The following is a 26,404-nucleotide window of genomic DNA, read 5'->3' as shown; positions in this document are numbered from 1 at the left end:
ATACAGTTTCTGAAGTTTTTCTGTTCATTGAATTTTAATTTTATTGTACTGTGGTCAGGGAAGATACTCAATATATTTCATATTTAAAAAAAAATTGTTGTGGGGTCTGTGCTGTGGTGTAGTTGGCTAAACCTCTGCCTGCAGTGCTAACATCCCATATGGGTGCCAGTTCATGTTCCTGCTGCTCCTCTTCCCATTCAGCTCTCTACTTTGGCTGGAAAAGGAGTGAAAGATGGCCCAAGTGCTTGGGCCCCTGCACCTGCTTAGGAGACCTGAAAGAAGCTCCTGGCCCCTGGCTTCAGATCAATTCATTGTGGCCACTTTGGGGCTAAACCAGCAAATGGAAGACCTTTCTGTCTCTCTATGTCTGTAAATCTACCTCTCAAATAAATAAAATATTTTTTAATAAATTGTTGTGATATTTTGTGACCTACCATATAATCCAACTTGGAGAATTTTTCATGTTCTCATGTGCTGTTAAGAAGTGTGTATATATGTGTGTATATGCATATATATACACACACACATATATGTATATATATATATTCATTCTGTAACTGCTTGTTGGAAACTTCTATAGATGCCTGTAAATTCTAATTGAGTTAGGATGCAATTTAACTCAACTATTTCTTCATTGATATTCTGTCTGGATGATTTACCCACTTCTGAAGGGGGGTGTTAATGTTTCCTATTACTTTTAAAATCTGCAGCTCCCTTTAGTTCTATTGTTATTTGCGGTATATATTTGGATGCTCCAATATTAGTTCCACATATGAAGAAAACCATTATTTCTTCTTAAACCTTATGTCATGACCTTCCTTTCAATTTTTACTTCTTTTATTTTGAAATGCACTTTATTTTGTGTGAGTGTATCTATCCTTGCTCTCCTTTGGGGTCCATTCGTGTGGAATATTTTGCTTCATTCTTTCATTTTCAGTCTGTATGTGTCCTCACGGGTGAAGTGAGTTTCTTATAAACAGTATATAGTTGAGTCTTCTAAAAATCTATTCTCTCTCTATTCCCTTTAATTGGAGCTGTATCCTCCAAATCTGTGTGCTCAAAAAAAAAAAAATAAATAAATAAATAAATAAATAAAAGAGAGAACTATTTTAATAGCTAGCAGTCGACTTTTAATACATTGTTTTGTATCCTCCTGACTCATATTCTTGTTTACTAACATATAAGTATTCAAAAACAGTCTATCTCTAAAGCTGAAAACTTGAACATTTATTTTTAAAATATAAATTGAAAATTTTTTTTCACATCATAACTTTTATTACCACATTGATTCTTCTAGTTAAATAGAATGTTCTATAATGTTTGGTTCCTAATTTAACTTTCTTATTGCTCACCTTTCAGTGTATTTATTTATCTGTAGATATATCTACTTCTCTATATATTTGCTACTGAGCCAAGGTGTAAAAATATGTCTGTGAAAAATATCTCTGTGTATATATAAAGAATTACTTAAGAGATATGCCTAGAGGTTCACCTAATGATTCTGACAGCATATGCAACTATAGTTTCAATTTTAATTTAATTTTAGTTTTCCCCTATGAAAGTATTATAAACTCAAAAGTTTATAATATTATAGTATTATAAAATTATAATATAATATATAATATAATATTATAAAATTATAATATTACACACTCAAAAGTTTGAAAGTCTTTTTGTTCTTGCAAAAGAACAAAATGAAGAGGGAACTGATAGTACTCAAGTTTCTCATACAGGTATAAATACATTACAAATATTAACTCCTTCAATTATCCTCATATATTTACTTGGTCCTGTATTATTATTTATATTTTTTGAAAAAGAAAACTGAGTGTAAGAAATAAATAGCATGCCAAAGTCAAAAAAATTAAGAACTGAAACAGGCATTCAAATTTGTAAGTATGTAAGTAGTCATAATACATTTCATCTTTTAATTAAATAATGACAATAATTGTTTATTAATAACATCAGGTCCTTTTTATTTTACAGTAACCGCATATTTTATTTGTAAATTTTTTTCTAAAGATTTATTTATGTGGTCAGCATTGTTGTGTAGTAGGCTAAGCCTTCACCTGCATCCCATATGGGCACTAGTTCGTGTCCTGGTGGTCCCTCTTCTGATCCAGCTCTCTGCCTATGTCATTGGAAAGCAGTGGAAGATAACCCAAGTGCTTGGGCTCCTGCACCCATGTGGGAAACCTGAAAGAAGCTCCTGGATCCTGATTTTGGAATAATCCTGCTCCAGTTGTAGCCATCTGGGGAGTGAACCAGCAGATGGAAGATTTCTCTCTGTCTCTATGTCTCTGTCTCTCCCCCCACCCTCTCTGTAGCTCTGTTTCTTTTCTTTTTTCTTTTATTTTTGGACAGGCAGAATTAGACAGTGAGAGACAGAGAGACAGAGAGAAAGGTCTTCCTTTTTCTGTTGGTTCATCCACTAAGCGCCCGCTACAGCCGGCATGTTGAGGCCAGCATGCTGCGCTGATCTGAAGCCAGGAGCCAGGTGTTTCCTCCTGATCTCCCATGCAGGTGCAGGGCCCAAGTACTTGGGCCATCCTCCACTGCCTTCCCGGGCCACAACTGAGAGCTGGACTGGAAGAGGAGCAACCGGGACAGAATCCAGCGCCCCAACCGCGAGTAGAACCCGGGGTGCTGGCGCCGCAGGCGGAGGATTAGCCTAGTGAGCCATGGCGCCAGCTCTGTTTCTTTAAAAAAAAAAAAGATTTTATTTGCTTACTTATCTTAAAGACAGAGTTACAGAGAGAAAAACAGAGAGAGATATTTGCTTTCCAAACTCTGCCTTTCAAATAAATAAATTAAATCTTCTTTTTGAAAGATTGTATTTATTTATTTGAAAGTTCAAGCTACAGACACAGAGAGAGGTAGAGAGAGAGAAAAAGACCTTCCATCTGCTGGTTCACTGTGTAAATGGCAACAATGGCCAGAGCTGAGCTGATCCAAAGCCAGGAACCAGGAGCTTCTTCTGAATCTTTCACATGGGTGCAGAGGCCCAAGCACTTGAGCCATCTTCTGCTGCTTTCCCAGTTACCTAATTTACATTAGCACAGAGCTGGATTAGAAGTGGAGCAGCCTGGACTCAAACAGGAGCTCAAATAGGCACTGGGATCACAGGTGGAAGTTTTACACACTATGCCACTGTGCTGGCTCCTGTTTGTTAAATTTGTTTTCCCACACTGCGGAACTATAAAATCAATATTTTTCTCTAATATGTTTTCATAATGTAAAACTATCACATGTGCTAAACAATACTCAGGACAGGCTTTCAAAAAGAATGTGTTGTGACTTAACACACACTTAACATGTCTGCCTAGATACTTCTGTTTGGAGCAATTTATGTTGACAGTCTCTTCATCACTGGTCAGCAACTAGAGACACATCACTACTACAAAAAAATCATATCAATGGGAAAGGCAAGATACTTTTAAATACATAATGTTTTCCCAAGAAAATTGTTTGCATGAGATAAAATTGAGAGTTTGCATGTCAAACTGATGTGGGAAAAGTCAGGGAGATTGGGTGTTCATGAGCTCGAGGCCACACCTTCCCCACCCCCATGGATCCTATCCACGCTCCTGTCAATCAGATGTACCTCTTACCTGGAACCTGGGGGCAGTACTTTGTAACCACTCCCCTATTCGAAGCTGATGAGAAGCTTGATGAAGTGGAGGGAGCTCTCTTTTTTTCTCCACCTCGTGGACCCAGGATGAGCATAGCAGGAATACACTCACCCTAAATGAAGCCCTCATGTACCTGTGTATTCTTTCACTTTGTAAATAAACCTTATCACGCTGCATGCCATGTTTGTGCCTGTACTTAGAATTCGTGTCTAAGCAAAAGGTAAGAGCCTGGGATATTAGTTTAGGCCTATGCTAGCCCACAACAAAATGATAGGGAAACCACGTGCAATCACCACATTCTTTGCCTGAGAGACTACTAACCTCTTACAATACTTCTCCTAGGTTACACATGTCCTGGAATTCCTTTCAAAACCACTCCAAAGAGTGTGTTAATCAGAGAATCAGGGTGGATAATTATCTATCATGCATGGAGCAGCTCTTCTTGCAGGTATCTTTCAATCCATACAAGGATTTTGTGAATACATGTTGGAATTCTAACTTGTATAGAAATGTTCAGAAGATAATTATGATGTTCTCCTTATTAATATGAATCTGTGGAGAAATTCTTCAAAGTTAAAATTTTCAGAATACCTAAATATCTAGAAAGTGGTCAGAACTGTACTCAGAAACAATGAAAATATAAAATATATTTTAAATTTATCTTCTGCTTTTTTAATATCCTAAAAATGTTATAGGATGAAAGTTTGTTTTCCTGTCCTATAGTTTAGGAGATGCAACATAATAAAGATTTCCAAAGTAGGAGTAAATAGTCATTGTATTCCTGTATTCAGAATCACACCAGAAAGATGTGGACACAGAATAGCTATGCCTATCTGCAGGGGGCTCCAATCGAAAAAGAAACAAGGCCGCTAAGCCTTTGCTCCAGTTTGCCGCACTGCCGCATCCTAGTGACTCAGCGTTTCCAACAATCCAAGATGGCCCCCGGGGGAGGTACCTAGCCTGACAAGAGACTTCCCTATTCGTGAATAATGTGTGTCCTCTGCTATGATAGGCCTTTGAGGGTGTGCCCGGCTGGTGTCCTGCCTTACCTTTCAGCTGGTTGGCTCAGTTCCCTTGTGCCCTGGACAGCCCCCTTTCTGTGTCTATAAAAGCTCTTCCCCTCCCAATAAAGAGAACCTGGCTGCGTCCCGGCTCTGGTGTGGTTCCTTTGCCGCAGACACTCATCATCCCTCTCGGGCCTTGAGCTCCCCAGGCTGGTCCTGAGGAGCTCTATCAGACCTGCTGCCCCGTGGCGAGCAGCAGCTATCCTTGTCTACAACATATGCTGTTTCAGATAAATCCACACCATCTTCATCTCAGAGTAGATTCAATTGCTTTAGTCTGAAACTTCCAACATTCTCATCACTATTTGGGAGACTGTTTACTACTTGACTTTCCCTTCCAATCACCTATGTTAAATGGCTTGGAAGCAAAATAGTTTAAATCAAAAGCACAATCTAATTTTCTTTACAGAAATAATATTTATGTATTTATTTGAAAGTCTGAATTATACACACACACGCACACACACAGAAAGAGAGAGAGATCTTCTATTCACCACTTCACTCCCCAGATGGGTGCAATGGCCAGGGCTGGGTCAGGACAAAGGCAGGAGCCAGGAGCTTCACCCAGGTTTCCAGTGTGAGTGCCAGAGGCCAAAACACTTGGGCCATCTGCTGCTGCTTTTCCCTGCCATTAGCAGGGAGCTAAATCAGAAGAGGAACAGCCAGGACATGAACTGGCTCCCATCTGGGATGCTGACCTCACCGGAGGCAGCTTTACTCGCTATTACACAAGCCTGGTCCCTAAAATCTAATCTTCAAGTTAGAAAAATGTGTAGATTATTAACTGGGGGAGAAGTTTAGTGTTTAAAATTTGACATTGTTTCCAAGGGAAGCAAGTGAGTTTGTAAATTTTATAGAATGTTCTCCCATAACCATTTGTTAAAGAATCTTTAAACAAAGATCAGAGTTACCCAAAGCTGCTATTAGAGAACTCTGTCTCCCCTTATTGAATGAAAAAAATCAAATAAAGTACATAGAACTGTGGTGAGAAACAAACGAATTCCTCATTGTTTAGTGAAAACAAAGGGCACAGTTTTTACAAGCACAAAATAAGATTAGATTATACAGCCTGAAAGTAAGAATTCTGGGTCAGATGAGTCAGAGTCACTGTTACTGTCCCATTTTCTCTTGTTTGTAATAGATTTGAGAGATTTGGGCCTGTCAAGAAAGCCATCAGTCCTTTCATGTAGAATCTATATTCTTCATGTGAAAATAATTTATTTTATGTTTAGTAATATTTTTTTACAGGCAGAGCTAGAGAGAGAGAGAGAGAGAGAGAGAGAGAGAGAAAAACTCTTCCTTTCCATTGGTTCACCCCCCAAATGGCCGCTACAGCAGGCACGCGCTATGCTGATCTGAAGCCAGGAGCCAGGTGCTTCCTCCTGGTCTCCCATGCAGGTGCAGGGCCCAAGCACTTGGGCCATCCTCCACTGCCCTCCCGGGCCACAGCAGAGAGCTGGCCTGGAAGAGGAGCAACCGGGACAGAATTCGGCACCCCAACTGGGACTAGAACCCAGGGTACTGGCGCTACAGGCGGAGGATTAGCCTAGTGAGCCGTGGCGCCGGCATTGTTTAGCAAGTATTTAAATATATGCTTAGGGGCCAACATTGTGGTACAGCTGGTTAAACCAACTTCTGTGACACTGGTTTCCCATACAGGAATGGAAGTTCAACTCCCTGCTCTTCTGCTACTTAAACAACTTCCCATGAATGCACCTAGAGAGGAGCAGATAATTGTCTAAATACTTGAGCCCCTGCAGCCCATGTGGGAGACCAGAGTGGATTTCCTGGCTCCTGGCTTCAGTCTGATGGAGACATGGCTGTTTGAAGTCATTTGTGGACTGAAGCAGCAGGTGGAAGATTTTTTTTCTCTCTCTTCCTTCTAAATATTCATAAACTACTGTTATATTACTAAAAGTACTAATACAGGCATTATCGTACAGGAACTCAAAAAAGTGAAGGTGCACATGGACTTCCTATGGGATTGCATATCATGATGTTTTTCACAGAACAACTTAAATTTTCCTTTTCAATATCAAACAAAAGCAATAGAAAAGAAAAATGGCATTTAATTTTGTCAGTTTCCCTTCTGTGTTTCTTTTATGTTTTAAAATAAGATCTCCCCCCTTGTTAATGTCAAGCAGCCAGCTTGAAAATAGGTTTATTTTCTGAGCACAGGCAGAAGTCATTTATCCTTTGCTACTAAACAGACCTGAAGCTGATGTTGCTGGTTTTCCTCCTGGGAGACCCATCTGGACAACCTTCTCCTTTTTATTTCTAATGAAACAAATCTTGCCTTACTAAATGCCAAGGTTTGGATTCCAAAGCTTTATCACTTCTAGTCGTTCACAAGCTGTTTTATTACATATGTCTTGACACTTATTGCAGTAGTATTTTGTGAACAGTCACTATACTGATCAGTAATCTCAGTTGTTTGTAGGCTTTGCCATGAACATTTCTGTCTACATTGGGTAGGTTTAGAACCAAGTGTGAAAACGCACCTGTTCTGACAGAATGATGAATCTGTTACTGCCTGAAGTGAGGCCCCCTGTATTTCACTGGACTGGAAAAGAGTATTTTTTCCTTTTACTTTCATTCAATCAGAAGTAGAGACAGGACTGTTCCGCAGATTCTTTCAATTCCCCTAAGGTGTTTCAGATCTGTTCAGGATTGTTGTGAAGAGCCCAATATCCTTCAAATCCATTCTGCCTCTGTTTCAAATCTAGATTAGAAACAGTGAATAAATATTAAGCAATTATTTATAGTCCAGTCTTTCTCTTATATCCTTCACCAGTGTCTGAATATTGGCCAAAGGAACACTGCTAAGATGCAGAAGCAATATATTTATCTTTAAAACTGGGTTAGACTTGGTATTTCTTCATGTCCCTTTTTCTTTCCATCAGTCTAAATCTTAAATGACTCTGAAGATCATCTCACATTCTACTTCTGCCAAGGTAGCTTCCAGCAGAAGCAATGTTATTTAAGAACTATTTCTAATTTTCCTCTGATGTTATTAAAGAAATCACCATCAAGAATCACACAGAATTGGATGAAAACTTTGACTTTATCCATTCTTAACAGTATGGCTTGAGGCAATTTAACCTCTCATTTAAATTCCTCATCTGAATAATTAATTAACTGATCATTTATGACAAGGCCAACATGAAATTTTCATGTAAAGCATATAATATAGAATATATCATAATTTTAATGTTCAATCATCATGGCTATTAACTGTATTCCTCAATACTGCTTCTTTTATTATTTCTGTTACACTTTTGTCTTTTCTTGTAATTTTTAAAAGGATTTATTTATTTGAAAGGCAGAGATATAGAGAGATGGGGAGACTGACAGACAGTGAGTGAGACAGAGAGAGAGACCATCCGCCTGCTTGTTTACTCCCCAAATGACTAAGGTTGGGCCAAGCCGAAGCCAGGACCACAGAGTTCTTAAACGTCAAAAACTCCTCTTTGTGTATCAAAGATGATTAAGTAATGAAATGTATGCAATAATGCAGAGGAAAAATTTGATTGATACAAAATAAGTTCTGATAAAACAGGTAAAGAAAGTAATGAAAATAGAAACTATCCTGAGAAGGTGGTGAGAAATTTGAATGTAAGCATGCTGACAGATAGAATATAAATTTATATGTATCTTCATCACTTCAAACTTTAGTAATAGAATTAAAATTATTGAGAACCCAAGAAATAGTTAGATGTGTTGAAATAACCAGAGAAGATCCAGAAACTGTTCTTCCATGTTGTATTTAGCATTCGTAGAGTTGCAAATTTAAAAGACTTTGCATAAATAGATATATGATCCATTCAGGACATGCAAATAAACTCTGTTGTGTTGACTTGAGCAAAAAATGAAGAAAGAGAGAGGGAGTTTATGAATAGACTTGTCTTATTATAACTGCAGGATATAAGAAGCAGGAGTTAAGAATATCCACCCCTCTGGGGTCAGCAGAAAGCTCAAACTGATAGACAATATAAAGTAAAACCTGACAGAGGCTGGCACAGAGCTGTAAAATCAGCCCATAGCAACTTCTTCAACCTAAGAGTGTCAGGCCTTGTCTTAGCACTACTGCAGAATATGAAGAAGCAGGAGTTAAGGATATCCACCCTCCGGGGGGGGGGGGGGGCAGCACAAAGCTCAAATTGATATATGAAATAAAATAAAACCCAACAAAATCTAACATAGAGCTGTAGAATCAGCCCACATCAACTTCACCCTGAAAATATTAAGTGCTGGAAGACAGCAACCAGACTAGCATCTATACTTCTTTATCCATGAAGCTACATAAGCTACAGTGCTTCTAAAACCATTTTGACTAGGAATGAGGATAAAGAGAATACAGAGCACTGAATTTGGGAAGAGAACCAGACATTCAGAGTGAAGATTTCCCTCCTCCTATTGTCAAATATTGGAGTTTTTCAAAGGGTTAGATTGTCAGTTTTATGTGCTACTGAGGTGTGGGGCCCCATGGGCTGGCCAGCCATGGGGTCCCCATGTCAGGGTTTGGTCTGATAGCTGTCGTTGTGTCTTTATTGCAAGGCGGATGTTGCTAGTTTCAGTTAGGGCAATGCTTTCCAGCGGTCGGGACTTTCCAGAGAAGTTGAGCCTGTCTCGTAAACAACAAGATGGCGCCAAGGACTGTGCAGTCAGCCTGCCTGCTGCGTGACACTTCATCTGATTGGCCCGAGGACGCGTGCACACCGCGTGAACAAGCAGCGGATTGGAGTGTTCGGTGCATGGACTAGAGCCCGCTTGTGATTGGTTATATTTCGTATATAAGCTGTGTGCCCAGGAAGGAGGGGCTTTTTCTCTCTCCTCTCTTCCTCCTTTCATGCTTTCTCTGTCACTGTTATTTTCTCAATAAAAGTCTACTGAAGACTGATAAGCTGCGAGCAACGTCGTTCCTTTGCGGGCAAGGGAACGGCACTGAAGTACAGAGTAATATATTGCTTATAAGTTAAAATATAATAATGTAGAGTTTTGATGTATGCAATCATTTGAAAGGAAAAGATATTTTCCAGAACAATGTTTGCCAAAGAACTATGACCTTACTTATCCACATAGAACTAGACACCAGAGTCAAAGGGTGAATCATACATGTTGATAGTTATCTTCATTTCATCCTGGTTGTCAAACTGTATCTCCTTTGTCTGTTACTTTTTTGATATTCTGTAAACAAAATATCTCAGTTCATTCATTATCCAAGTCATATCAAGTACTTCATCAGGATTCTAGGGTGAGCCACTGAATGAAGATACGATCTATGGATAGTATCACTTCATGTCTCCATGAACAAGACACCATTTTAATAAAAAGTGCAGATCAAATCCAACAACATGAGTTCCCCCCAGCAAAGATAACACTTTACAATTTAATGATTACATATTTTGCATCATGTGACAATTTCATTATTTTTTGTCATGTGACAATTTCATTATTATAAAATAGAGGTGCTATTTATGCTGTTCTTTTCTGTTGTTATTTTGCTGTTCTTGAAATGAAATGAAAATTATGTAGTGGAAAAATTGTTGTAACTTTCAATAGGCTAGCTCAGAAGCAGAAAGGACTTCATTGACCAGTGACACAATATGGCTTCCTTTTTGGAAGGACATTACCACCTCCTTCAATGTATATAAGTCATTGCTCTTCTCCATTTTAAAAATTTCATTTATATGTTCCCATAGCATGAACTATACTAGCAGAATTTTTCTTTTACATTTATCCTAGAAAAAGGTTGGGAAAGACCAGTGGAATATTGTGCAGCAAGCAGCATAAAACACTAGAAATTCCCAATTAGTTCATTTTTCTGTCACATTAGTTAGGAAGTAATTAGTTGAGGGCTGATGTATATCTATTAGTATTGGTTCTGCAGTCTACTCTCTTAAAGATTAAGGTCATTGTTTCTTTAAGGTTGCAAAGTTACTTACTTATCAGCCTAGCACTTATTAAAAATCCATTAACAAGCCAATTAGAGTTGAATGCTAACTATTTACAAAACTTCCTCTATACTCTGAAATTGTAGAGAGAAGAGTGTAATTGACTGGAGGTGAGGAATTGATCACTTTTTGAGTGTGAACAAATCAGCTCTGTTTGAAACCACAAGGAGACTGTCCATTTTGTTAACCACTTTATGATTCTAAAGGTTGTGGAAGTTAATGTACAAAATTTCTGGATGATTTGAGGAAAGTTTTCTACATGAAACTAATCCCAAGTCACAGTTTGATTAGCACTGTAACTCATTATGTCTACAAAATTCTACAATTGTTGGACCTGCACATCCAGTGAGAATAATCACCATTTATATGACAAAAACTACTAGGAAGCCATCACATATAATAACTGGAATGACAATTATTTAAAACTTACTATTACAACAACAAAGTATAAAAATCAGAAAAATGAAACAAAACAAACCTTTGTGTTTTTTTAAATATAAAATTCTGGCAATGCTAAAATATCCTGTACAGCATTGCACAATTATTAAATTTCAGTTTAGTTCACATGACCCCAGACCTCCAGGGATTTTATGTTTATTTTCAAATTTAATAGAAAAAGGATGCCTTTGACCACATGTTTTTTCCCATATCCCTCAAACCAATTATTTAAAATTTAATTTTGTGATAATCATCTTTCCCTAGAGAAATGGTTCAGTATTATTAAAATAGAAATGTACTATTAATATGGAAAACTTTTCAGTTGAATGTATATTTTGGTGATTAAACAAGAAAATTCATTTCTACTTTGGTGGTATTTTTAACTACTGTTACCTTGGATTATTGTAAAATTAGTGTAGGTCATATCTTTTTTTTTTTTTCTTTTTATTTATTTATTTATTTATTTGACAGTCAGAGTGGATGGTGAGAGAGAGAGACAGAGAGAAAGGTTTTCCTTTGGCGCTGGTTCACCCTCCAATGGCCGCTGCGGCCAGCGCGCTGCAGCTGGCGTACCACGCTGATCTGATGGCAGGAGCCAGGTACTTCTCCTGGTCTCCCATGGGGTACAGGGCCCAAGCACTTGGGCCATCCTCCACTGCACTCCCTGGCCACAGCAGAGAGCTGGCCTGGAAGAGGGGCAACCAGGACAGAATCCGGCACCCTGACTGGGACTAGAACCTGGTGTGCCTGCGCTGCAAGGCAGAGGATTAGCCTAGTGAGCCGCGGCGCCGGCATGGTCATATCTTTTCAATCAGGGATAATATACAACTTCAAAATCTAGAAGAGTAAAAGTATTGTAAGCAAATGAGGATGGTTAAATCATTGAGGACTGTCCTGCTGGCCAATTGTTCCATAGTGCCTTTCAATAGGACACACTATATGAAGAAGGATTTCAATATGGACAAGGGGTTAAGATTTCTCCTCCTCCCTACCTTAACTGTGGTAATTATTTAGTTATCCTCTTTTATGCTACAAGGCTTTGACATCATTCTTGTTGGGAGAAATATTTCACTCTCCTGTCACTGTAGGGTGCTTCCCACTACAAAGGCCAAGGAACCAATTTCTCCATTTCATTACCTCAATAAAAAATGAAGCCTGCACTATGGTTTAGCAGACAGATAAAGCCAGCGCCTGCATCTCATATGGTGTTCCCTGCTAAAAGCACCTGGGAAAACAGCAGAACATGGCCCAAGTATTTGGGTCCCTGCACCCACATAGGAGACCAGGAAGAAGCCTCTGGCTCCTGGTTTCAGATCAACCTAGCTGTTGCCATTGCAGCTATTTGAGGAGAGAAGCAAAGAACAGCATATCTCTTTCTGTCTGTCTGTCTGTCTCTCTCTCCCTGTAACTCTGCCATTCATATAAATAAATCTTAAAACAAAAATAAGCTCATGCCTAAACCTCCTTAATCATATATTCCCTTAATCTTTTATTTCCTTCCTGGACTTTAAATATTAAAGCAGAGGCCTTCAAGAGCTGGGAGAGATAGGAGGGTTAAAGGGAGTTTGGATTAAATAACAGAGGAAGCTGAATATGATTCATTAATTGTGAAAAATATACTCATATGACATCTTAATAGCAGTGGAAGCAGGGTGAGTGGTATAGGAGAACTCAGTGTTACCATTTCATAATTTTTTGTATATTTAAGGCTATCCTGAAATAAAAATTTCAAAAAATAGAAGAAATAGGTTGAATCCATATTTTCAGCTAAACCCAAAAAGTCAATTTCCTTGATGAAACCATTTCTGCAATTTCTGTATCCTAGGCTTCTGGAACTGATTTTACTTTTGCTAAGTTCAACCTTATATTCATACTTTGAGTTCTCAGTATCCTCCCAATGAAGCCCTGTTTGGTTAAGAATAGTCAAGAGCTTGCTTCTGTGGCACTGTGATAAGATGGTGAGGGAAACTTTTGTTTCTCTAATATTGGTAGTCACAACCAAAAATTTGACAATGAATAGTCCATGATAATCTCTATTTATAAAGCGGACTATCAAAAACTGGCATTTCACATCTTCCTCTGGATTCACTAACATTTTCTGATCAACAAAATTTCAGTAGTTACGCACTACAAAATGCAGAAAGACAAGAAAATAACAAAAAATTATATCTGGTCTTTGGTCTTTACATTATCAAAGTAGCACTTAGAGAGAGATTTTTTTCTGCTATCTCATCAATTTTACAAAGCTAACTCTGAATATTCTCAAACAGAATCATGAATTACAAGTTAGTCATATAAATTATTTGACTGTGTTACAGGCTGTTTTAGAAAAATTTGGTATAAAAAAAAATTACCTAAATGAAAGATCTCGGCGAGTGAGATCCCAGTGAAAAGAACAGGTCATCAAAGAAGGAGGTATCTTTCTCTGAAGGGAGGAGAGAACTTCCATTCTGACTATGACCTTGTCTAAATATCATCAGAGTCGGTGAACTCAAAAGGCTTCCATAGCCTTGGCAACTCCTGACAAGAGCCTAGGGTGATTACTGAGGCCATAAACAAGAGTGTCAATTTGTTAAGTCAACAACAGGAGTCACTGTGCACTTACTCCTCATGTAGGATCTCTGTCCTTAATGTGCTGTTCATTGTGATTTAATGCAATAAGTAGTACTCAAACAGTATTTTTCCCTTTGTGTTTCTATGTGGGTGCAAACTGTTGAAATCTTTACTTAATATATGCTAAACTGATCTTCTTTATATAAAGAGAATTGAAAATGAATCTTGATGTGAATGGAAGGGGAGAGGGAGCGGGAAAGGGGAGGGTTGCGGGTGGGAGGGAAGTTATGGAGGGGAAGCCATTGTAATCCATAAGCTGTATTTTGGAAATTTATATTCATTAAATAAAAGGTAAAAAAAAAAAAGAAAGAAAAATTTGGTATAAGAGAACCAGCCACCAAAGGCAGAAGGAGCCAAGAGACCAAAGAAACAGGCAGATAAACCCAAAATTACACAAAGTATAATTTATTGGAAGGAGCTTAGAGCAGAAGTGTGCTCTTGGGCATCTCCAACACTGGATCCTTGTGTCCCCAGTCCTTATAGCCAGGGGTTTATAAGTTATAAACAAAGATGACACACTAACCTAAGCACATCTGTGTTTTTTTTTTTTTAAAGAAAAAAAATGAACATTCCAGACACTTTATAAGGGACATAGCAGAGTCTGGCACCAGGAAGACTTTCTGGCAGGTTACCTTAATGATTTTGTTTCTCCCAAAATGTTTGGGATGACTGTCAATGCTACATCAATGGCAATATGTGGTTACAACCAAATTGCTGAATCCATACTTAGGGTAAATTGTGTCTTAACTCCCAGTACCTCAGAATGTCACTGTATTTGAAAATTAAACCTTGAAGGGGGTAGTGAAGATTAAAGATCATTAGAATAGGTCCTAATCCAATATGACTAGTATCCTTATAAGTTGTAATTTGGATACAGACACCTCCACAGGAAGAAAACATGATGATACAGTAAGAACAAATCAGGGAGAGAGTTCTCAGAATGAAAAACAACACTGCTAATACCTGAGTCTTAGACATCTGGCATCTAGAACTGTGAGAAGTAAGGTTATGATGTTTAAACCACTCAGTGTGCATCTTTTGACAGAAAAACTCTTAGGTTAGTAGGTTTTTTTTTCCTTTTTCTTTTTTTTTTTTTTTTTTTTTTTTAGTATAAGCAATAGAGTAAATGCATGAGTAAATATTTTGAGTATCCCATAAACTTTAATGTTGAAGTCATATTATAAATCCCTGACTTCTTATTACCAAGGTTATGCTGTATCTATTGCCTCTCACTCTTGACAGATCTTGGTCTCAACAATGAATTCGTTGGGAAAGTGTCTAATCTTCCAGCACTTATCAATGGCACGCTTGTTGAAACCCAGCAAGAGGTCTCTACGACGAAGGCGGAAGGATTTTCTGTTGTTGCAAAGTTGGTAAATAAAGATGCCAAGGTTGCTAACATCACGAATTTCCTCCACAGCAACTAAGTCTTCACGAACCACATAAGTGTGAGGCAGGTATTTGCCACTTGCCAATTTGCCAAAAAGCTCCACCAGATTCTTTGGAGGCATAACAATGGAGGTATTGAGGGGCATCAGGTAGCAGTTCCCCAGCAGCAAGTCCAGGTAAGCAGTCATTCCCTTTTCAAAGTCATGAATAATTGCTGCAGGGTCACTATCAGAGAAACTGGGAACAGGCACATCAATGATTGCAATATTGTCATCCTCACGAATGTCAGCCTCCTCGGTCACAGGTAGGAAGTAAGGTTCTCCTCCACGAAGGGAATTTGCGGGGTCCTCAGAATCAAAGAAGCACATCTCTCCACGGTAGATGGTACTCTTGGGCATGAAGTACTTGTAAATGCAGGCTCCACCAACAATAAGTCCTGCTAGGATGAATGAAAGCCCTAACAGAGTCAGCATACATCTCCCAAAAGAGCCCTCTTTTTCCTGGGTGGCAACTCGAAGTTCCTTGCCGGTCAGGATCTGCGCTCGGACGGTGCGACTCACGAGGGCCTCCACGTCCATCCTTTGTTTTTTTAAAACATGCTCTTCACATGATCGTATGGTAGAACATGTTTTAAATTTAAAATATTTTAAGTTGTTTTTGACCTTCTTGTGTCAAATCTCTCAACAATGTTTTGTTTTGTTTTTCATTTTGTGCAACTTCTGTGAATTTAGAAATTACATTTTTGCATTTCTGTTAGGTGCTCTGTGATGAATCTGACTTACATGTGAAAAGTTTTCATGAGAAAGTCATTATTCACTAATGCAGTGATTCTTTCTCACTGATACCTGTATTGTGAAATCCACAAAACTGTATAGGTGCTGAATGCTGTAAGAAGTTTAGGTTGTATGAATTCTACAACCCTATAATAAATTTTACCTTTTATTCAAAAAAAAAAAAAAAACTCTTAGGAAATATAATCTGGAAGAAGAAAGGACTATCTCCCAGGGCTGGCATTGTGTAGCAGGGTAAGCTGCTGCCTGTGATCCTGGCATCCCATATGGGCATTGGCTCGAGTCTCAACCACTAAACTTCCAGTCAGTGTCCTGCTAGTGTGCCTGGGAAAGATGGTCCAAGTGCTTGAGCCCCTGCATCCACATGGGAGACCCAGAAGAAGCTCCTGCCTCCTGGCTTGAATCTGACGCAGTCCTGGTCATCAAGATCGTTTGGGGAGTGAACCAGCAGACAGAAAACCTATCTCTCTTTCTCTTCCTCTTTCTCTCTGTAACTCTGCCTTTCAAATAAACAAATAAATCTTTAAAAAACTAAATCTCATCAAAAAATCATAAAACAATGTAATTACACTATAATGTAAACTTACCATGGGCTAGTATTATTCTGAGAATTTTACATGGGTTATCACAATACCCTATGAATGCAGTAGTATTCTCTCTCTATTTATCAGATGTTTATAACTGTTACTGTTGTGAACTAAACCAAGTCAATTAACTATCACAGAGAATTCTTTTGGTACAAATCAGTGGTTTCTAGTGACTATGTTTCTCCCTTTCCACTGTCTTTGTACCAGGTGGTACATTTTGATGAGGTTAAATATCATCTTGCATTTTTCTGCATAGCATAATATTTATCACATATATAAGCATATATATATATATTATACACATATATAAGCATATATATGCAAAACCTCCACATTTTCTTTTCATAAAATAGGTTGCCTCAGTTCTCTATCCCACATAACATTGAAAAGTCCATGGAATACTTTTCTAGGCTGGTGCAACAGTATTGACATGACCATATCAGCTTAGATTTACTGCAATGAAATACCAACGCAGGTACTTCTGAAGAAAAATAAATTTATGTAGCTCTCAGTTTCGAAGGCTAAAAGTCCAAACAGCATGGCATAGGCTCTTGTGACGGGACCTTGGCAGACAACAGGAGTGTGTGTATGAAGAGGAAATCATAAACAGGCAAGCCAGGGAGAGACTTCATGAGGTTAGGCTCAGGCTTTTATAACAATCTCTCATGGGAACTAACCTGGGTTCCACGAGGAATAACTTAGTCCTTTTGGAGGGCATGTCTCCATCCGAACAATGTACCTCCTACTAGACTCTACTCCGCAAAGGGCCACACCATCTCCCAGCACCACCACTCTGGGAAAGAAGCCTTCAATGCATGAATCTTTGGCAGATACTGAAGCCACAGCCAAGCTGTTATAAATGGCACAGAAGAATCCCTGTGGTGCTAGGACTCAAGACCAAATTTGGCCGGCACTGCGGCTCAATAGGCTAATCCTCCACCTAGCAGCACCGGCACACCAGGTTCTAGTCCCGGTCGGGGCGCCCGATTCTGTCCCAGTTGCCCCTCTTCCAGGCCAGCTCTCTGCTGTGGCCAGGGAGTGCAGTGGAGGATGGCCCAAGTCCTTGGGCCCTGCACCCGCATGGGAGACCAGGAGAAGCACCTGGCTCCAGGCTTAGGATCAGCGCGATGCACCGGCCGCAGCGCGCTGGCCGCAGCAGCCATTGGAGGGTGAACCAACAGCAAAAGGAAGACCTTTCTCTCTGTCTCTCTCTCTCTCACTGTCCACTCTGCTTATCAAAAAAAAAAAAAAAAAAAAAAAAAAAATCTAAGACCAAATCTGAATTCCATTTGGAAGGTGCAATCAGCTAAGGCCTCCAGATTTTATAAAGGCAAAGGATCCATAAATCTTTCTAATCAATCCACATACCTGAACTGCTAGAAATTTCCCTGAAGGGAAATTTTATTTCACACCACTTAGCAATTAAAAAGTAGTAAAGTATGATCACATAGTTCTAATTAAAACCCTCTTAGTATGTTATTCTAGAGAATGTATCACTGTTGAGATAGCTTCAAGTGTTAACTAACTTCTCTGAAGAGCACATTGAAGCTAACATATACTATGTATTTCATTGCTTTAACTTTTATGTATTAAAACAGATTACAGAATCAATCAATACATTATATATATAAAATCATATATACATGATCTATTTTTTCTCATTAGTAAAGATCTTGATATATTTCAGCTTTAAGTTTTTCGTTTTTCTGATACTAACCTGGGAAACATCAGATAAAGCACTTTCATGGACTTGTACACACATTTATAGAGAAAATTCTAAATTTCAGCTTTACAAAATGCTATACACTGTCACATATGAAACAGAATAAATGAAACAATATACATATCTGATCAGCTCTTATAAAAAAGATTAAGATGTGATCATTAAAAATTACATTTCTAGGATAAAAAAGAACCCAGCTACTTCAAAGCATAGTATTACAAATGTCAGAAAATTAATGAGTAGTAAGGAATTAGGACAAGTTCTAGAAAAAAGCAGTTGGAATTATCTCCTAGATATTTTTCATTTCTACATTCTCATTGCATTTTCACCTTGTGAATGGGTATTCTTGTGGAAGTTGCCTTGTCAGTGAGGCACCTGGTGCAATTATTTTTGTAAAGAGCATGTATAAAATAACAGGTACCTCATAAATATATTCCTAGTCACAAATAGTAAAAATAGAAATCCTTGTAAATTACTTATCACTCAGTAGTTATTTTTATAAATATTTCTGATACTTTTATTTGATTAAATTGAAAACATGCTACATGTATGTAAAAATATATTTTTCTACAGCTGAATTCTTTGTACTAAGCATACAGTTGTAGCATGTTTACTAACATTAAGTGTTGCATTTAATTACAGTCTTATCAGTGATATTAATAAAAAAGTGAATAACGATTTCAACTCTTCATATTGATTACGGACAGTGCAGAAATTCCATTTTAACATTAAAAATTTTGTTTTGAAATGTGCTACAATGAATCATTTTAACTCATCAAAATTAATTTCAATAGGGGATATAAAAAAGAAATAAAAGCCATATGAATAAAATTAATAATGATTTATGCATTGAGATAAATTACTATATCTAAAATTATCTCATGCTAAAATTGCTAATTTAACAGCTTTCTGAATTTATCTGAAATCAATTAAATGAAAAGGGCACAGAAAGTGACTTATACTGTAATATTCTTTTTGTACTTTGTATTGTTTAAAGTTGTCCCTTTAGTTGTTGCAGTTGCAAGGCATATATATAGTTATATCATGGATAACTACATAAGATTTGGTAGAAAACACTTCTTGATACTACATAGGTTTAGTAGAAAACTACCAAAGATTTGGAAAAGTTGGTAGAAGATTTGGTAGAAACTACATAAGATTTGGTGGAAAACCCTAGCTCCTACTCTAGAAAGTACAAGATTGACATGCAGCAAAGTTTATTGAATCATTAATCCTCATTAGTATTATTCTCAACACAGCCCCACATTTCACTGTGTACTGTCCAGCAATTATAGAAAGTATGAAGGTTCACCCATTTCCCACTCTAAATAGAATTAGTGTTTGTGAACGTATTTACATTGGATTTGTAGTCTATTTTCTCCAAATAAAAACTATTTAAAGTGGTTTACAAAGCAGACATAATGCAAAATATGACTGGACCATTAGGAACAAAAGCCTACTGGGAAATGAGCCAAGGCATAAAAGATGCTGCCAACTCCTTTCCTGAATGTACATGATTGTGCAGAACTGAAAACTACCTATCTCTCGACAGCTGAAAAGTCCCGCAAAGCTTCAGCATATTGTTCCAATCTTCAGAAAAAAAAAGCATTGTTTAAATAAGCATCTTAAATCAGGACCTCTAAATAAGGTGAAAAATTGATGAGGACCAGTATAGGTGTGAGAGAGTGTATTGAATCTTAAGAAGATTCAATCTTCTCTTCCCCACTGAACCATCTTAAATTCCCAGTTCATAATATTCTATAATTACTTTATTTATTTGGTGATTGGGAATGATACAAATAGAACACTGATTCAGTATCAGTTATTTATACAAATGGTATGAATGAAAATTAAAGGTTATATTTAAATTCATTTAAGTATATGACTATTATGTCATTCATGCTTCATCAGTATCCTCATCTGCTCCACATATGAAAAACATTTTGTAATCACTGTTTCATAATAAAAATAGAAACACTGATTCAGTATTAGTGATTTATACTGTAAAATAGTATGAACAAAGATTCAACATTATGTTTAAATTATACCTGGGGCACTAAATGTCCCAGGATAGTGTGGGACTGAATAGTTCAGGGACTACCATACATGTTGATAATTACTGTTACACATGCAGTGAACAATTTTCAATAATAATAAAAGGCTTCTCCCTGTAGAAATGATTTTTGAAGAAATTATTCTCAGTAGAGGTCAATGTGGAGATGAATGTCACATTTCTATGACATATTTATTTCTAACACAGATTTCGTCATTTCTTCAGGGCTGCAGATCAATGCAATATCCTTGCGTTCTGTAAACATCACTCCTCTTAATAAAATTCCAAATGATATTTTTGTTAGTGTGCAATTTCCAAAGCTAATTTAAATGAATATATATATTTATAGCTCCAACTTTAATTGGTAGAAAATTCTTAAAGCAGCTAAATATTGAGCAATTGATTACTCATTCTGCAAGGATGCTTTTGTAAGCACAAGATTTATTTTAATAAATAAGAATTATGTCCTAATAAATATCATCTGGCTTGTCCACAGCTTGAAAATGTGTCCTATCATTTGTAATTTGGCTGTGCATTACACAGTGCAAGGAGTTTAAAGAGTAGCAGCTTTCTTCTCATGATTCAATGTCGTATGGCTGCTTTTAGCATTATGCAGAAATTCAGAATTCTATATCCAAGGAAATATGATTAGTGTGAAGAATATTCACAGTGATTGGTCCTGGCTTGTCTAAGTTTGGTGAGATAGGACACTTCTTTGCAACAACTTACATAAATTAAGTTTAATACTGACAAATAAGTAGTAAAAACAAAAAAACCTCACATCCATTGTGCTTGGTCCCTCAAGGCTCAAGAAAGCTTTGCAGAGTGGAGGGCCTCTCAATTGTATGTTCCCCACTTACCCTACAGCTTAGGGGCCATGAGAGGCAACCCACACCAATGTTATAATGCCTCAGAAGCAGTGTGAATCATTGTGTGAATCATTGTAGGACATCCACAGAGGAGGTAAAGAAAGTCTGTACTGTTCAAATCAGTTCTCATTTAATACCAGATGGTACATTCTCTATTAGGGACAGGAAATATGTCAGTTTTGTTTCAGGCAGTTTTTTTCTATCTCAGGACATTGCAATTCCACCATTTTCTAACGATATTTATGAGAACCACAAACAAGAAAAGAGTAAGAATTGTCCTGCAATTAGCAATCCCATTGAAACAGACATTGCCATGAATATTTCACACATACTCACATACTAGCACTTATCAAGTCTTCCTTAAGTATACTCAAATTTCACAACAAACCTGGCAGCTGTTTGTTATAATTATACCATTTTTATTGATGATGAAATGAAGTCTATGGAAAGCATATGATTTATCCATTATCACTCACCTAGCAAACATTAGAATCATATCAAAAAACTCCAGTCTTTCTAAAATCAATTTGTTGTGCTGTCTTCTCTTATTGTACCTTTCATTTATATAGCAATTTATATACAATCCATTTCCACTATAAATGCTCTACCTCAGATCAACATTAATGCTAATGTTAATTATACATGTGATAACCTATACGGTTCCCCTGTTTTCTATTTCTCCTCCTACATTATGTTCTAAACATGGCCAATGTGGTCCTAAAGTATAGATCTGATAATGCCATTCTCTTTGAAGACTACCTGCATTTTGAATTTGTGGTATCACGTGAATGTTAGAATTGAAGAGTCCCCAACAATTGTTATTTGAGAAATAGAGTTTTTAACTAATACACCTGTAAAAACACTGACATAGCATGGCATAAAAATACTTTTGAAAGTTGTACTACAATGTATTTCCATATTCCAGCCATAATTTGCATTGATTGCCTACATTTGTGCTCTCAGATTCCAGTTTTCCAACACTCAAAAATGGTGGACATATTTGGTGCCACTCACTCAATTTTTACTTTATACAGAAAACTCATCTAATTCATAAACTACAAAATCTCATAGCTACTAACAACGTAATGTAATGGTTAGGAGATTATGGTTGGAAATATGATGATATTGAATGTTAATCTGTTTCTGACAAATCCTAGCTGTATGACCTTGGGTAAGCTATCCAATTCCTATAAACACTATTTTTAACCAATAAAATAAAGATCATAGTAGTTCCTACCTTACAACTTTGCTGTGATTATTAAATGCAAGGATGTCCCTCAGTGCCCTGCAAACACTACATATCAAATTAATGCTGTCTGCTGATGTTATAATCTTGACTGCCAAGAGGTTCATAGTTTGATATAATGCCCAATGTTAGCATTATATTAGCAAGAATACGGGAGACTGAAGTGCCCACATAACTTATAAGTTGTTTTATTTTACTGTTATAATTACTGTTCAAATGTTTTATTCAAGTTTTATCATGTTATTCTAACCATACTGAGGAGAAATTTGATTGTATGTAAGCTATATTGTCCATTAACGTATAATCTTAAAATATTTTAAAATGCGGAACTTTAATTTTTTGAGATAACTATAATAGAATATTTCCAACCTTGACAATTCCTCAAAACATGTAAAACACCATTACTTTCTCTTAAATTCATAGCTGACTTGTTAATATCTCAGCATCTTTGTAAATATGCCACCTGGACCCTAGGTCTAATTTAGGCAGTTGGTGCAAACCAAACTTTTGAAACAAATTTTATTTGTGTTTAAAAAAGATTAAAAAGTTAAGATCATATGTAGTGTTGCCAAGAATCTCTCCTTGAATAAATTATATATTTCTAAGATTTACTTATTCACTTGAAAAGCAGTGTGAGAGAGAGAGGGGTGTGGGGGCCTGGAGCCTGGCCAAAGCCAGGAGCCAGGAACCCCATCTGGTTCTCCCACATGAGTGCAAGAGCCTATGTACCTTAATCAACTTCCACCTCTTTCCCAGACACATCAGCAGGGAGCTGGATCAGAAACGGAGCAGTCAGGACACCAAACAGAGCTCACATAGAATGCTGGCATTGCAGGCATTGGCTTAACCCACTGTGTCACAATGCCAGCCCCCTCTTAAATAAATTCTTATAAACAAAAAAGAGAGACCTACTTGTGATAGTGGGGCTTGCTGTTTATTATTTTTAATAGAAGATAATATAAATGTTATTCTATACGATTAAAATAACTTATTTTTTAGTTCTTGTATTTATATAAATGAAACAAATTTCATGTATTTCATATATACAATTTTAAGAACATAATGATTCTTCCCACGCTACCCTCTCTCCCTCCCTTACTCCCACCCTCCCTCCTCCTTCCTTTCTTATTTTTATTTTGTCAGTGACATACTTCGAAATTACTTATCAACTTAATCACAAGCTTTACTCTCCATTATGTAAAGAATTCAACAAGTAGTAAGTAGAAAAAAAATAATTCCTCAGGAATATAGACAAGGGCTTTAATAGTGCAAAGGGACACTTCATTTTTCCTTAATAAAAAAGAGCAAAGAGCATGGAAACTCTGTTCATATCATCCATAACTGTGCTCCAAGCCTGCCTAAGTTAAAATTGCATTTACTGAGATTAGCAGAAACAGGGACAAAACTTGGAAATGTTTCCAGGATGCCTGGAAAGTTAAGTGGTATTATATATTAGTTTCAGTAAAATGTGCACACAATTTAGTAATACGGTTAACTGTTGCTATCACTTTATTTCAAGCTGTTCCCTAGAAATGACAATGATGGCATACAATAACAAGCATCCTGGGAACACAGGGCCTTCTGCCTTGACAGTGCTATCATAGCACCAAATGATTCTTCGCAATCCATGGCTTAAAATTGTTCTTTTGCCTTTATATTCATTTTGTAATTTATTTCCTTAAATAAGTTATATAATCTTAATAAATTTTCTTAAATATTCATGTATATAGCTCAATTATTACAATTGTGAATGACAATAACAATACTTGCTATATAGAAGGTTGAATTGGATGATTTTTTTAAAGGTTTTATTTATTTTATAGAAAGACAGTAACCTTCTATCTTCTGGTTTAGTCCTCAATGAACACCATGTGTGGGGCTGTCAGGGAACAGCTGGGAACTCAATTCAGGTCTCCCACCTAGTGGTAGGGAACAAACTATCTGAGCTACCACCTGTTGCCTCCCAGGATGCACTTGGGCAGAAATCTAGAACAGGAAGTGGAACGGTGATTTGTAGTTGAATGCTCTGCTATGAGATGCAGGTGTCCAAATTGAGGTCTTTACTGCTGTACCAAATGCCCACCTCTGAATTGGACATATTTAAAATGACTAATCTTAAGAGTTGTTCAATACATTTTCACTATTATTATTTTATCTGATTCACTTTTAGATAACAGAGTCACTACTTTTCTAAGTTTCTATCCTCGAAACTAACTTTGTATGAAAAAAGCAAGCAGGCCGGCGCCGCGGCTCACTAGGCTAATCCTCCGCCTTGCGGCGCTGGCACACCGGGTTCTAGTCCTGGTCGGGGCGCCGGATTCTGTCCCGGTTGCCCCTCTTCCAGGCCAGCTCTCTGCTGTGGCCAGGGAGTGCAGTGGAGGATGGCCCAAGTGCTTGGGCCCTGCACCCCATGGGAGACCAGTATAAGTACCTGGCTCCTGGATCGGATTAGCGCGGTGTGCCGGCCGCAGCGTGCCGGCTGCGGCAGCCATTGGAGGGTGAACCAATGGCAAAGGAAGACCTTTCTCTCTGTCTCTCTCTTTCACTGTACACTCTGCCTGTCAAGAAAAAAAAAAAAAAAAAAAAAAAAAACAAGCAAAATTAAGCCTCAATTTTCTGGATTTTCATGACAGTTTGTTGGCAGCATTTTGAAATTACAAGTAAATTGACAGTGAAATTTAGTAAGACTAAAAGCCTGAGTAATATCCTGAAGCTCACACAATAAGCTAGCACAGAAAGCAAAACTGGATGCCTGTCTTCATTTTTTTTTTTTTTTTTTTTGACAGGCAGAGTTAGACAGTGAAAGAGAGAGAGACAGAGAGAAAGGTCTTCCTTTTTCTGTTGGTTCACCCACCCAAGTGGCTGCTATGGCCAGCCCGCTGCGTTGATCTGAAGCCAGGAGCCAGGTGCTTCCTCCTGGTCTCCCATGCAGGTGCAGGGCCCAAACACTTGGGCAATCCTCCACTGCCTTCCAGGGCCACAGCAGAGAGCTGGACTGGAATAGGAGAAACTGGGACAGAATCCAGCGCCCCAACCAGGACTAGAACCCGGTGTGCTGGCGCTGCAGGCAGAGGATTAGTCAAGTGAGCCGCGGTGCTGGCCAATGCCTGTCTTCTAACTTCCAGTAGTTATACTTTTAGATGTTCGTGAGTAAAGCTATGTCTATACATTTCATATATTTTTCTCTTTTTTTTAAAGTTTTATTTTATTTATTTGAAAGAGATACAGATAGAAGCATAGAGAGAGAGAGAGAGGTCTTCCAACCACTAGTTCACTCTCCAAATGGCTGCAATGGCTGGAGCTGCACCAATCCGACACCAGGAGCCAGGAGCTTCTTCTGGGTCTTCCATGTGGGTGCAGGGGCCCAAGCACTTGGACCATCTTCTACTGTTTCCCAGGCCATAGCAGAGAGCTGGTTTGGAAATGGAGCATCCAGGACTCGAACTGGCGCCCATATGGGATGCCAGCACTGCAGGCTAGGCCTTTAACCCACTGAGCCACAGGGTTGGCTCCCATTTTTTCTCTTAAACAATACTTAAAATAATAATTTAAATGCTTTAATTTTTTAAATTTTTGATTTCTTGGATTTTCTACAGTCACCATTTTCTGTAGAATGTAGTTAAAAAGTAGGAGGATGTTTCAAAAATTCATGGGAAATGGAATCAAAAATAAGCTTACATTGGGAGAGGTAGGCAAATGTTTAATAACTTTTTATTGAATATTTACTAAAGTGTTGACTGGTCCTTCATGTATCCAAAGTATCAAGGGTGTGGTAGTAGTCACATTATGTGTACTTATTACATTTTTAGTAAATAAAAAAATCTTATGTTTATTTTAAATCTGAGAAAGTGACATTAAGGATTTTAAAATATTGTTTGTTGGTCATTTGCATTTTTTTAAACTTTTATTTAATGAATATAAATTTCCAAAATACAGCTTATGGATTACAATGGCTTCCCCCCCATAACATCCCTCCCACCTGCAACCCTCCCCTTACCCATTCCCTCTCCCCTTCCACTCACATCAAGATTCATTTTCGATTCTC

The 26,404-nt window shown here is 37.7% G+C and overlaps 1 pseudogene across 1 annotated transcript; it reads right to left on the bottom strand.

Moving 5' to 3' along the window:
- Window positions 1-14,842: 14,842 nt before the first annotated feature.
- LOC149128364 (integral membrane protein 2A pseudogene) lies at window positions 14,843-15,668 on the bottom strand (annotated as a pseudogene). The gene has a single exon (XR_016218177.1). The product of XR_016218177.1 is annotated as an integral membrane protein 2A pseudogene (transcript).
- Between the last annotated feature and the right edge of the window lie 10,736 nt (window positions 15,669-26,404).

The sequence above is a fragment of the Oryctolagus cuniculus genome, chromosome 1, assembly GCF_051225735.1.
Source record: "Oryctolagus cuniculus isolate XC-2025 breed Fujian yellow rabbit chromosome 1, ASM5122573v1, whole genome shotgun sequence".
In the NCBI taxonomy this organism is placed as follows: domain Eukaryota; kingdom Metazoa; phylum Chordata; class Mammalia; order Lagomorpha; family Leporidae; genus Oryctolagus; species Oryctolagus cuniculus.
The sequence above is the reverse complement of the archived record's forward strand: the minus strand, read 5'-3'. Positions and strand labels throughout refer to the sequence as shown.